General features: G+C 39.2%; 1 protein-coding gene across 12 annotated transcripts in view; it reads right to left on the bottom strand.

Annotated features, from left to right (window-relative positions):
* Positions 1-13,122, bottom strand: part of CAMK2D (calcium/calmodulin dependent protein kinase II delta) — a 254,424-nt gene that overhangs the window by 155,393 nt on the left and 85,909 nt on the right. The gene's annotated exons all lie outside the window — the stretch shown is intronic.

The raw sequence follows: 13,122 nt of genomic DNA, 5'->3' as shown, positions 1-13,122 counted from the left end.
TGACCCCAGTATTCTTTCCTGCCATGGCAGGGGGTCAGACTAGATGATCTGCTCAGGTCCCTTCCGACCCTAGAAACTATGAAACTATATAAGGACTATCACTACTCAAGTGGTAGCGTTCCAAAGAAATACCAACACTAAAACACACCATGGTGTTCTAACACCACCACTCTGTGGCAAGCAGCTCTGGTAACTAAATGACGAGCAGCCATATCCCCGCAATAACCACATGCTTTTCCACTTAACTGGAGGATGACGTATATACTTCTACCAGATGTACTTGAAGTTCATTTATTTGCTTCCCCATTTCTGTGAAATCTTATTCGCATTTGGCTTTCAGCTAAGATTTTATGCTTGGGTTTGATACTTGTCTTGTTTGCCATTTGTGCCCTTATGCAAATTCTGAATATAAGACTAATTTTCATATCTGGCTTCATAGTACCAGGAAGTGTCCTTTTCTTTTTAGTATTCTTTACCTCCAATATTAAAATCTACAATACTGCTAACTTTCTTGTTTTGGTTAGTGCCGTATAATACTGTAGAATTCATTTTATATAACAGATAAAACAGGTCATTCTCATGAGGTTCAATTTTTATTTATTAATTGTACTAGAGTGATAGATACAGATATAGCTAATACATCACACGTTAGGCAATGCACAAATATATAACAATAGAAATTATACAAGAGAAAGTATTTTGCAGCATGTTATAAGAAGGAAATATAGGCACAGCCAGATTTAACAAGTATTATATGGGAACTATGTGACAGAAGTAGGAATTGTAACAGATTGCCCATGTCCCAGTCCAAAACAATGGCCATCAGATCATCTTTCATCTTGTTTGATATGCATTGATCAAAAGCCAATTAAAATCCATATTTGGTCATTGTATAATCTAAAAATTAAAACATAATCAGATCAAAGATATTGTCTATGTAGGTGCCAGAGCTGACTAGTATTTATGAGAAATCAGGGTAGAGATGCATCTTTATAGACTAACTAAATAAGGTACATATGTAAAACACAAACTTAAGTGCACAGAAGTTCACCTCATCAAATGATGTGAAAAGGTGTACAGAAAGCAGAGTACAAGAAGGAGAAAGAAATTAGAAATGAAATTAGGATACAAAGCACAAAGGAAGGGAGAAAGAGAGAGAGAAACACAACTTATTGTTTGTTTGTGGAAAAAATATCTTAGAATTAAACATAGGAAGTTTTTGAAAACTCCTGGTGTTTTTTAATTTTCTTATTAAAAAAGTCCTTTATTTTTTCAATTAATTTTTAAAAAAATGAAATGTCCTGAAGAATTCACTGTATTTGAAACCTTGTCTAACTTTCCTCTAAATATTCAGTTGGTGTAATAAAAGATATCACTCACAGAAATCCCTGTCTCTTTTCTAAAAGAAAGTCACTGAAATAGTTAAACTATGAAATAGCTTAAATGTTTACCAAGAAAAACCCCCAATAAATAAATATTTGATAATATTTTGATTAAAATGTTGTGACCATTTTTGAAAAAGTAAAAGTGAATCTCTTTTGAGTCCTGAGTAGCTAGAAATTTTTTTTAATTTCTAATTCCTGGAAAAAAATGCTTACTTTTTTTAAGCTAAAGGGGAGAGTTCATATCAGTGATTTAAAGTAAGTTATATTTATTTTGTAACACAGATACTATATATTTATAATGTTTACTCCTTTTCATAACTTTTCTTTTTTTAAATTTACGGTGTACTGACATTGCCCAGGGGAGAACCAATAAATCATAGTTCAGTTGATCCTAGGTTTGCCATCGAGTGTGTTTGGGCCAGATTAAAAAACTGTTAAATACCTAACTTTGGCAAAATGTGTAGATTTATATGTAGGGGCTCGATACAGTAGGCTTCCTCAGAGCATGCTTAAACACACACTAACAGGACTGGCCTTTACATAAAAAGCACTTGCCTAGGATATGAGACCCAGTTAGAATTTTCTGTTCAGCCTGAGCAACTTCAGATCCACATCTTTTAAAAGCCATTGCATAAAATTCATAAGCTGATCTAGGAACAGTTACTACAATCTAGGTGAGTATCCCAACCAACCGGCTACAGAGGATACACATTTAGTATATATGGATGATGATGATGATAAGGACTGAGGTCTTGATTAAAGTTCCATGTTCCCAGCTGATCTTTCTGTTGTCGAATTAGATCAGGCATTCTCAACCAGGTGCTCATGAGCACTGTAGTGTTCTCGTGATTTTATAAAGTGCTCTCCAACAGGTCCAAGAACAGTGCTCAAAAGTACTCGGAATCACATCAGGAATCACAGTGAAAGGCATCATTGCTGAGGAGGATTATATTTATTTCATTTTCTTTTAATGCTCCATGAAAAAGGCTAAATCATCAGTGCTCATTCAGGAAAAAAAGTTGACAACCCCTGGTTTAGATAGTAAGGCAAGGCATGTGGGTGAAGTGTTATGTCTGGTTACAGCAAGAATGAAAGGTCCTGATCCTTATTGAGATCTTTCTGTGACTAATATAAACTAATAATAATAATAATAGTATTTATGCAGACACTATTTAGGAACCCTATTCTGGGAAATACTCTGCTATTCATAAAAAGTTATACAATTCAGGTGGCTGGAGAAACATATTAAATCAAATTTTGTGGCAGAATTTGTGATTTTGTACTTAGCCTCATATACAGGAAAAGTTCTAAAGAGAAAACAGGAGGTGCTACCTTCCATTTTCTTCCTTTAATTGATGTGAACTAGTTCTTCAGTCAGAATCCCTTCCCTCTATTTGTCTGTACGGTTTTTTTGGTAATGTAATGGTGTCAAGCACAGATGCTTTACAGCTGTGTAGTCACAAGATTACATGACGTATGAGCAAATGTTTGAACACAAACTGATGTCCAAAAATTAAATTATAAACCTTTTTTGGCAGCAGCAAAATCAGAAACACAGCAGAAGCAGCAACATTCTCTCAAACACTAGTTAGCATAAATGCAGCAACTCACAAGTAGCATGATGGTGCTAAAGGGAAAAATGTTGCTACTATGTTAAAGTGTAGATTTTTTTTCAAGCACCACCAGTGTTACCCTCAACATATCTACAAGATCACAGCCTCTTCCTCCAGTGCAGTCTCCAGTTTAGCACCAGCCCCAACATAGCTTGATTTCATGAGTAACTGCAGATAGTCACGGGACTATACAGATACAAATCAGGTAAATATAAAGTAAGAAGGATATTGTATGAGGAAATAATAACATGGGAAATATAATTGGTCTTAACATCCCATTGACTGATTGTATGCGACAAAAAGGTAAAACCACTCCTGCACAATCAAATACAACAGAAACAACATAGAAGTATTTATTGATTTAAACTAGTTGCAAGTTGTTTGGTGTTCTCTGTCTGGCAAGTGATAACAGCTTATGCATCCTGAGGTTATGTCCTCTTCATCCTCTCTTCTCTTTTGCCCTATGGTACCTATTTACTAAATAAATAATGAGGAAAAAAATATAGTGCACACCCTGCATATAAACCAACCATTGACAGGTTTTCTGTATAGAGTCACACCCTATGCTATTCATATTTATAACTGCTCAAACAATGTCTTCATATTATCCTTTTACACCCAGTCTCGCTCTTCAACATCATTACTACCAATTACCTGCCAGCACTCTGCAATCACACAGATGCAGAAATGTTTTCATTTAATGAAGGCAAATGCATGTGGAGTGGTAGGTATGGCTGTAGAGTAAGATAGCACCTGATGTACTAAAAATACAACGGAAATAGACTTGTGGGCTAGGGACAGAAGTTGCACATAAACCGGTTTAAGTAATCAGAAACTGGTTTAAACTTGTAACAGAAAAGCAGCTCAATGCACATAAACCAGTTTCAAAATGGTTGAAACTGGTTTAAGGTAAACCTGGTTGAGTGTAGTATCAGACTTCACTGATTTGGGTCCAACCGGTTCATGAACTTCTGTCCCAGACCTAGGGGAGACTTAAAGACTGGAACATGAACCAGGACTTTCCACATACCCATCTTGAGCTGCCAAACCAGTGAAATGTCTATATAAGCAGAAACAACAATGGTACTTAGCCAGAGGTATAACAGTGTAGCTTAGTGCCCCGGGCAGTTTTGGCTCCCAACTGTAGTGGTGTGGCCAGCCAGCAGTGAAGACAGTTGTTATTTTTCCTCCCTTGTCCCTGCACCAACCAAGCAATACCCTGGGGCTAATGCCCTGCTCCCACGGCTCACTTATGCTACTATTCTTAGCAGACAACCATGAACATTTGGTATACCTGTATCTTCATTCAGTCTTCTAAGCTGGGAGAAAACCCAGCATGTCCTTTAAACACCACCCACCAACTTCAACAATTTGACTCTCTCCAGTGGCCCAAGCCTGCCATTTATTTGAAATAGGGCCATACTGAAAGGGTTTTCTGTTACACATGACAGAGCAGTGTAGAAATACGCAAACTAACACTAAATTTAGCAGTAGTTCATATACTGGAAACTTTCTAACTATAGTAGCACAGAGTTCCTCATGGTTTAATTTATGAAGGGGAATTACCACAGCAAGGTAAATTAGAAATCATGGACCTCTGCACTACTGCATTTAGGCTGCTTCTGGTACTTTAGCCAGATTATTTAGTGTTGTAAAGGAAGTAGAAGTGATGCTGCAACAGAGAAAGATGATTTTGAGAGAGAAAACTCAAGTGCAATTAAATCGGTCGGTGTTTCTTCGGTAGACGAGATCGCAGAAATAGCATTAGATAAGATTAAGAGCCCCAGGATGGGTGATATTTGACTGCAGCTTTGCAAGTCCAGATATATAGCTATTATACAATGGTCTATGCAGCTCCTCCTCAGCATTGCAAAATTGGGACCTAACATATGAACAAACATTTTCAATGCCAGGACAAAGGCAGTTCAGTTCACTTTTTGTTATGTAATGCACCTGGCCATCATCTTATTAATGTTCAGAGTTGGTGCACAGCTAGTTTAGAGTTAAATTTAGAGTTAAGGCACAAAAACCAACAGACCTGTGAAAAAATTGGGTTGCAGGCCCATCAAGGCTGCTTACACCAGGCCATTCCGAAACTGGTCTTTTGTATCTTCTCAGGAGAGGTCTCAGAAATTCTGCAATTACTTGTGGACAAGCAGATTAATATTTCATGCAATTTATTCATTCATTACAGGAAATATCTCTACTCATTTTCAATAGGTATAGAAGAGAATAAGTAATGCAAGCCCTAACAGGATCTAGCTTTTAAAGAGAGATCCTGAATCATACTGAAGAATGGAGTGGAAGGTGGATACAAGATGGTTAATAGAAATGAGGAACAGAGTTCAAATCAAAACAAAAATTACCAGCAGATACCTTCATTACAGGGCAATACAAAAGAGGTCCAGAACACTTAGTCAGAAACCCTTAAAGCTAATTGAAGGCTAATTTCTGAACGGATGCATGTGAATTTAGCTGTATATATTCCTTCAGAAATAATGGGAGCTACACAGCTTCAGCTCTTCATACCTGTTAAAACACATTGCCCAAGATATTAAATTTAAAAGTTGTGGGAATGTGTATGTGCATGCATGCCTATATAAAAAATCAATCCTATGTGCAACATTTCCCGTAACATAAGAAGCAGCTTACTGCTAAAAAGTTACTTATATAGTGGCTAACATTAACTTTGCAAGTTACAGAAGCCTTATGTTATCACTGATCAGGTATACTGCTATATCTACAACTGCACAAATAATCAGAAAGGGATAACATGAATGAAAAAACAGAACTATGGTCAGTTCTTTAGCACTGACATAAATGGAATGATTTGGACAAAACCTATGAGGATAAACATAAAGCTTCTTAACAGCTTTTATTTCAGTAATTTATAAAAAGTTTTTTAAAAACTCAGATTACTGAACCTGATAGGATCCTACACATAGGGCTAGTGCCATACTACCACGTTAGAATGTTAAGCATAATTTACATTGCCCATATGGGTGGCACAAAATGCCCTTTTCTATCCAGACACAAACAGTACCATCAGTGATAAGGGATATGGGTTTTCTGTTTCCTCTGAAAAAACATGGTTTTTCTCATTTAAAGGAGAAAAACGCAGATTTTCCTCTTTTAAGGAGAAAATTGAGGGGCCCTTTGGGGGTGGTGGGGAGCTGTATGGCCAGGTTAGCAGCACTGGGCCAGTGCCCATGCTCACAGGGATGCAATGACCAGAAGTTTCGAGGGGTGGGGGGGCTATGGCTAAGCTGCCTGGCACAGCGCAGGAACCACAACCTGGGGCAGGGGGTGTCACATGCCTCCCCTTATCCTCCTTTCAGCCCATGCTGGGGCCTGACTCACTCTGCCACCACCCACACAACTCAGGAGACACTGGAATCGCCATGCTCCGACCAGGGCAGAATGGGGTCAGCTGGGGACCCCATGCAGCAGGGCTGGGGGGGGCAGTGGGTTGTGAGTGAGGGGCACTGGCAGGGCCAGGCATCTGTGGGTCAGAAGCAAGGGGCACCTACAAGGCCAGGCGGCTATGGGTTGGGAGTGAGGGGCATCAGCAGGGCCAGGGGCCACAGGTCAGGAGTAAGGGGCACCAGCATGGCTGGGGGGCGCAATGGGTTGGGAGTGAGGGGCACCGACAGGGCTCAGGGGAGGGGGCTGTAGTTTAGGAATGAGGAGCAGGAGCAGGAGCAGGGGCGAGGCACTAGCATATCAGGGTTGTTCAGCACCACAAAGCTGTGGTGGGGAACAGCCACAACTGGACCCACGTCCTGGTGAGCACAGGGGACAGGAGGATCTCTAATTTTCCATGATAAAAACCCCCCAAATCAAAACATATACATATTTAGAATTAATTTTATTATAATGATAGAGACATTGTTAGGCTTTCAAATTGCTTTAAAATGTAAATGTATCAATAAAACAGTGTATTAAAAAGGATACATACATACATACATACATATATATATATATATATATATATATGTACACACACACACACACACACATATATATTTATAGTGGTATTTTATTTTAATCATGGAAAAATGCGGGTTTTGGGTTTTTGAATCTAAGAATTTGGGAATTTTCTCTTAAAACAGAGAATTTTGAATTTTTAAACAGAGAAAAATCAGGATCCCTAGTGATAAGGCACCAAGCTCTAAATATGAAAAACAGATTTCCAGAGGACCACTCATGCCACAGGGGACCCAAAGCTGTCAAAGATCCATTTGGATTGAACTAGACACCCACGGATTTGAAAATTGAGCTGTCACCTGACACATCAAATAGAAATATTAAAGTGAACATTTGTAAATTACACTTTGCTTTCAAGGGGATTCTCGGCAAGTTAACAGGAGATAATCCGCTTGTCTTCATGAATAGTTTATTTCGACAATTCTCTCTGATCAGTCTATTAAAGCACATTTTGTAAAGGTCTTACTACTCACAATTAAATGTGTTAGCAGAAAGGTCAGTGCAATTGTAAAGAACTTAATTGTAAAGGTCCTGCTGAGTTCATGCTTAGTACTGTTCTAATCTTGCAGCACACCTCATACAATGCTTTATTACGAGATAAACATAAAACCTCTGAATAGCTTTTGCTGCAGTGTGGTTTTTTTTAAAGTTTAAACTCAGATTACTGAATTTGATGGGATTCTACACACGGGGATGCCATAATACTATGTTAGAACATCAGGTATAATTTATATTGCTCATATGGGTAGCATGGAATACAGAGATATGTAGATACAGGGGAAAAATCCTAGTGTCGACACCTAATAAGTTTCTGGCACTAAAGATAAGTAAATCTGCAGTCATTACAGAAGAGCCATCTATTTAAAAAACCTCAGTAGAAGAAACGGTACGGTAAGAATGCTGAACCCTTATTACAAAGGCAGCAAGATGTTAGATATCAAACAGGAACTGCCTGGCAATTTCCCAAGGTAACAGCTATACCATAAAACAGGAATATAAGACCTGGGTTCCCATAAACTGATTCCTTGCAGACAAAATCTTTAGAGAAAGTCTGAATGATAATTCTATACCGTGAACCAAGTGATAATATAATCAGAAGACCTGAGATTGTCAGGGTAAGAATGGAAACAGACATCCTGTTCAGTAATGATAATAATTAAGGAATCATCAAGGAACCCTGAACAATGGTGCATGGGTGCCAGCAGCAGAGAGAAGAAATCCTAAACAATCAGAAGAAAAGCTATTTAAATGTGAGCATACTAACAAAGAACAAATTTGGAGCCAAATGTAAAAGCAACTGAATGAAGATGAGCTTAAAAGTTGTGAGCATACCAAACCTCAGCAATTAACAGCAGGGCCTCAGAACCTGGCGGCAACCAAGTATAAGCTTAGGTGCCCATTTATTGGTATAACATAAAAACATTAAAAGAAAGGGGGAAGAAAAAGTGATGCTGTAGCAAAGGTTTTTTTGGTCAATAAAGATAAAAAATGTATTACTACAAGATTTCAGGGCCTTTATACACCAACACTTACGAAAAAACACTGCAGATGTAATTGAGCATATACTAAACTATGCAGGAAAATAGTTCTGTTCATCAACACATTATTTTAAATAATTACACCAGAATATTAATCTTAATGGTATAGAACAGAGGTTCCCAAACATTTTCTTACTGCATACTTCCTTCCTGATTTACTAGCTGCGTACCCATACCAGCATATTTTAATGCTTTAAATGCCAAATATTATAATAAAAAAAATTAAATCCGCCATTACACAATTTCTCCCATGTACCCCCCCCAGAGATAACCTGCGTAACACCAGGGGTACGAATAACAAAGTCTGGGAACTCCTGGTACAGAATATAGTCAAGCAGATTCATATTTGATCTCTGAGAGAACTCTTCATTTCCTCTTATATGTATATTTTCCTTTTAAGAGATGTTATGAGAGAATGTTTTGCCTCTTCTAGCAGTGTTGATTATGCATTTTAAAAGTATTTAAATATCCCTAATTAAGTAATAAAAGCCATATTATTCATACCTCTATAAATGTAAATTCTCATTTCACAAACACACACAATAATGGTACTTCCAAAGTCATTTTTTAAAATACCCAAGAAAAATAAGAGTTTAGTAACATTTCCAAGCCTGCTTTCTTTACAGTTATTTTTTGTTTTAAATAAATAATAAAAATGTGGATTTTAAGTGCAATCATCAAAATCCATAAACAAGACAACCACTTAACTGATTAACAATATGGGCAAACAGATTTAAATACTGCTTTCCTTTTGTCAAACACCATTATATTGGTTTGGAAAATGCCAAGATTAAAACACTATGCATTTATCCTCAAATAAAAGCTTGTGTCATAATATATGCTAAAGTTATACTTCACAATACTAAAATACTGGGCAAATTTAGGAATAAATAATTTAGCAACTGAAACTAAACAACTCCATTTAGGAAAGTACCCCATTAAGGTTCTAAAACCATGTCAGATACCATTCAGAAAATGCACAGATTAAAATGTATTAAAAACACTCAGGATCCTTCCCCATTATTATTACTACTTAAAGTTAATAAAATAAATAAATTAAAAATAAATAAGTTAACTTAGGACCATTTATTTTGTTTTCTTTCCTTTTTTCCCAGCTAGGATAATGGAAATAAGTTACTCAATTTCAAATTCCCAGGAGCAGGGCTGGGGTGGGGTGAGGGCAGTGGCACCCCTCTGTGGAGTTGGGAAACTCACTGGGCTGGTGGGTGGTAGTGGCTACTGCAGTGTGTGAGCTTCCCTGTCCCGCATGGGCTGTTGCCTAGCTGGGAAGTGCGTGGGGCTTGGGGTTCAATGCACAGCTGTAGGGCCCCAGCGGGGAGCGGGATGGGGCTGAGAGAGGCTCATCCAGGGGGCGGGTCTGGCTCCTTGCCACTGCATGCAGCCCCAGGGGGCAGGAGGGACTTGCACCCCACTGATCTGTTGGAGGGGTGGGAGTGGAGGCAGGCTGGGCCACGGGTCCAGGCTCCTCTGGGGACTCCACAGCCCGGCGGGTGCGACCTGGCGCTGCAGGGAACAGCAGAGCTGTGCAGAGAAAAAAAAATGGTCTCCTTTTAATAGAATCAGCCAGTTGATAGAATCAAATCACCATTTCTCAAAGTGATTCCAATAAGAGGAATCTACTGTACTTCTAATTACCCTCAGACAAAACTTAAGTATCTTGGGGCAGATCTTAGCTGGTGTAAACTAACAACTCCACTGTTCCCCTTTAAAAGATCCAAGGCCAAGACAAAATGAAGCATTCATAGGATGATGTACTCAAAGCCCGAACCTGTAAGATACTGAAAATCTTTTTCCAGTGCTTATATTCTCCAGTGCACCCTTATTCTCTCTGTGCAGCCCCTGCTGGAACTTATATTTGTATTTTTTTATTTTGAATACAAGCAGAGTGTGTACATCTTTTTACACAGCCTCTTTTATAGCTGAATGACATTTTAAGATTAATGTGAAGTATTTTTTTCTAACATATGAATATAATGATTATTTTTATTCAAATTTTATTGGTAATTTTAACATAGAATAAAACTCAAATACATTTGGTGAATGTATTTTTCCAAATGTAAGACACTATGTAATGCACTACATAGCCTGAAATCAAAATGCTATGCATACTCCACCATGTCCAAACGGGTACTGAAAAGTTAAATAACTCAGCTAAAACCTTCGACTTGAAGTGGCTAACAGTATCTAGTATAGAACACAATTATATACATGTCCATAAAAGCAGGGAGAGTTGGCCAAATTGGAAAAACAGAATAAAGACTACTGCAGTTTCATAATATGGAATACGTAACCAGAGGGTGAAACTCAAACTCTATTAACTGAACCTAACAATATTAAGTAGAGGTTTACAAATATATGAAACTTAAGGTTATATATGAAAGTCCTACAAGGTGGTGTTATGTTATTTAGAGCCTAATACAGCCTATGATGGATTTTCTTTTTAAAAATTACAAGCTGTACATGTACACTCAGTGAAACAGATTAATAGATAAAATAATCATAGGAACTGTAACCAGGGTAGTAGAACAAAACCAATGACAAATTTCAAGTATTTAATTCTCCTAACCTGCTGAGCTTCACTTTGCTGACTGTGCTTCTTTACTTAGCTCTTTCCTGAAAAAGGCATCTTTTCCTCATGATTCAATACCATTCCTTAGACACCATCATATTTATTGCAAAAAACCCACTATTTTATGAAGCTTGCCAATTAAGGTATCCAGTGGAAAAGAGAGGCGTGCAAGTAGTCAACACTATTGATTATTGCATATATGATATACTAAGAACAAATGACTACTTACTTTCCTTTGTGCCTCAAAACTTTCACTAAGTCTAAGGCAGGCTTTTATGTATTTGCCACTCAGGACTGGGTAATAATAGAAATAAATTATGCACGAGAATGTCTTCTAATAGATGCACCTTTATATAATGTGAGTATGCAGGTCTCATGCATGCATGTATGCATACATATTTTGCTTTTTTTTTTTTATGGACTACGTTATTTTAAAACTACTAAGTGTCAGAGCTGAATATTTATTAGGGACTATATATAATGACCTACATTTGTATTTTGTATTTTCTTAATTATAATCCCTTCATTTGAATATTAATCCTGGTCCTTGGGGCTAGGGACAGACATTCGAAAAGCCTGAGCCTGAATTGATTCAATCTCTGTAGGTTAGTCTAACCTGGCTAGGCTAAGTCAGTTTGTAACTGTACAGACATCTCCTCTGGACTTAAAAAATTCAGGCTCATGCGTGCAGTGGCTCAGACTAGAAGCTCGGGGTGCTAGAGCAGCCCTTCCTTCCCTTCCACAGTACTGAGGCCCCAGCACGATGCTTTGATTAGGGACCATCCCCCCACCCCGCCATTCTGACCAGCCTGGCAAGGAATTGATAACAGTGTTTATCACCCCATTAAGAAAACAACAGAGGGACATTAAAAGCTACCTGCTGATTTTGCCTTTGTCTCGTCTGCCACAGCGCAGACCATAGCCAATATGTGGTCTGTTAGCTAGTGAGGTGCATCTGTGAAAGGCAGAGGGGATGGCAGAATCCTTGCTTACAGGGGAGTGGGGAGGAGCAGGGGGAAGCCAGGCAGATGCCTGCAGCCTGTGCTGGAGCTCCAACCAGGGAGCAGAGGGGAGGGGCTAGCTCTGCTGTGGACCAGAGAGCCCTGCCCAGCCCACAGAGCATGCCGGGAATCTGGGGGAGTATAATGTAACTTAAACCAGCAAGGGATCTGGGACAGACATTGCATAAACTGGTTGGAGTCAAATCAGTTAAGTCTGATACAACATTCAACCAGGTTTATCTCAAACTGGTTTCAGCCATTTTCAAACTGGTTTATGTGCACTGAACATCTGTTCTGTTACAAGTTTAAACCAGTGTCTGATTACTTAAACTGGTTTATGTGTAATTTATGTCCCTAGCCCTGGAAACGGAAACGTGGTGGGACGAAACGCATGATTGGGTGGTGAATGTCAAGGGCTATAGGCTGTACAGGAGGGACAATATAGGAAAGAGAGGTGGGGGCGTGGTGCTCTATATTAAGGAGGAATACACATCCTCGACAATTAGCAAGGAGTCAGGGGAGGGGCACTCTGAAGTGCTTTGGGTTAGAGTACAAGGCAGTCAAGGGGAAAGAAACTTAAAGGTGGGAGTCTACTACAGACCTCCCAACCAGGGAGAAGAGCTTGACCAGGAATTCTTGGGTCAGCTCACATAGGTAGTGAAGGCTAAGGATGTGGTAGTCATGGGGGACCTGACCTCCCGGACATCTGCTGGGACGAACAGTCAGCCAGGTCTGAACACTCACGTAGGTTCTTGGCCAGAGTGCAGAACCTCCATCTAACCCAGGAGGTGCACAGCTCCACCAGGGGAGATGCCTTGTGGGACCTAGTGCTGGCCACGGGTGATGACCTGGTGAGGGGGCTGCGGGTGCTCGACCACCTGGGCGACAGCAATCATCACCTGTTGGAATTCACCGTCCAGCGCAAGGTGGCAAAGGCATGCAGTAAGGCAGCGGCCCTAGATTTTAGGAGGGCAGACTTCAATGAGCTAAGGACGATAGTTGGAGAAG

The sequence above is a fragment of the Crocodylus porosus genome, unplaced genomic scaffold, assembly GCF_001723895.1.
Source record: "Crocodylus porosus isolate Cpor-Errol unplaced genomic scaffold, CroPor_comp1, whole genome shotgun sequence".
Taxonomy (NCBI): domain Eukaryota; kingdom Metazoa; phylum Chordata; order Crocodylia; family Crocodylidae; genus Crocodylus; species Crocodylus porosus.
Note: the sequence above shows the minus strand (reverse complement) of the source record. Positions and strands in the feature narration are given on the sequence as shown.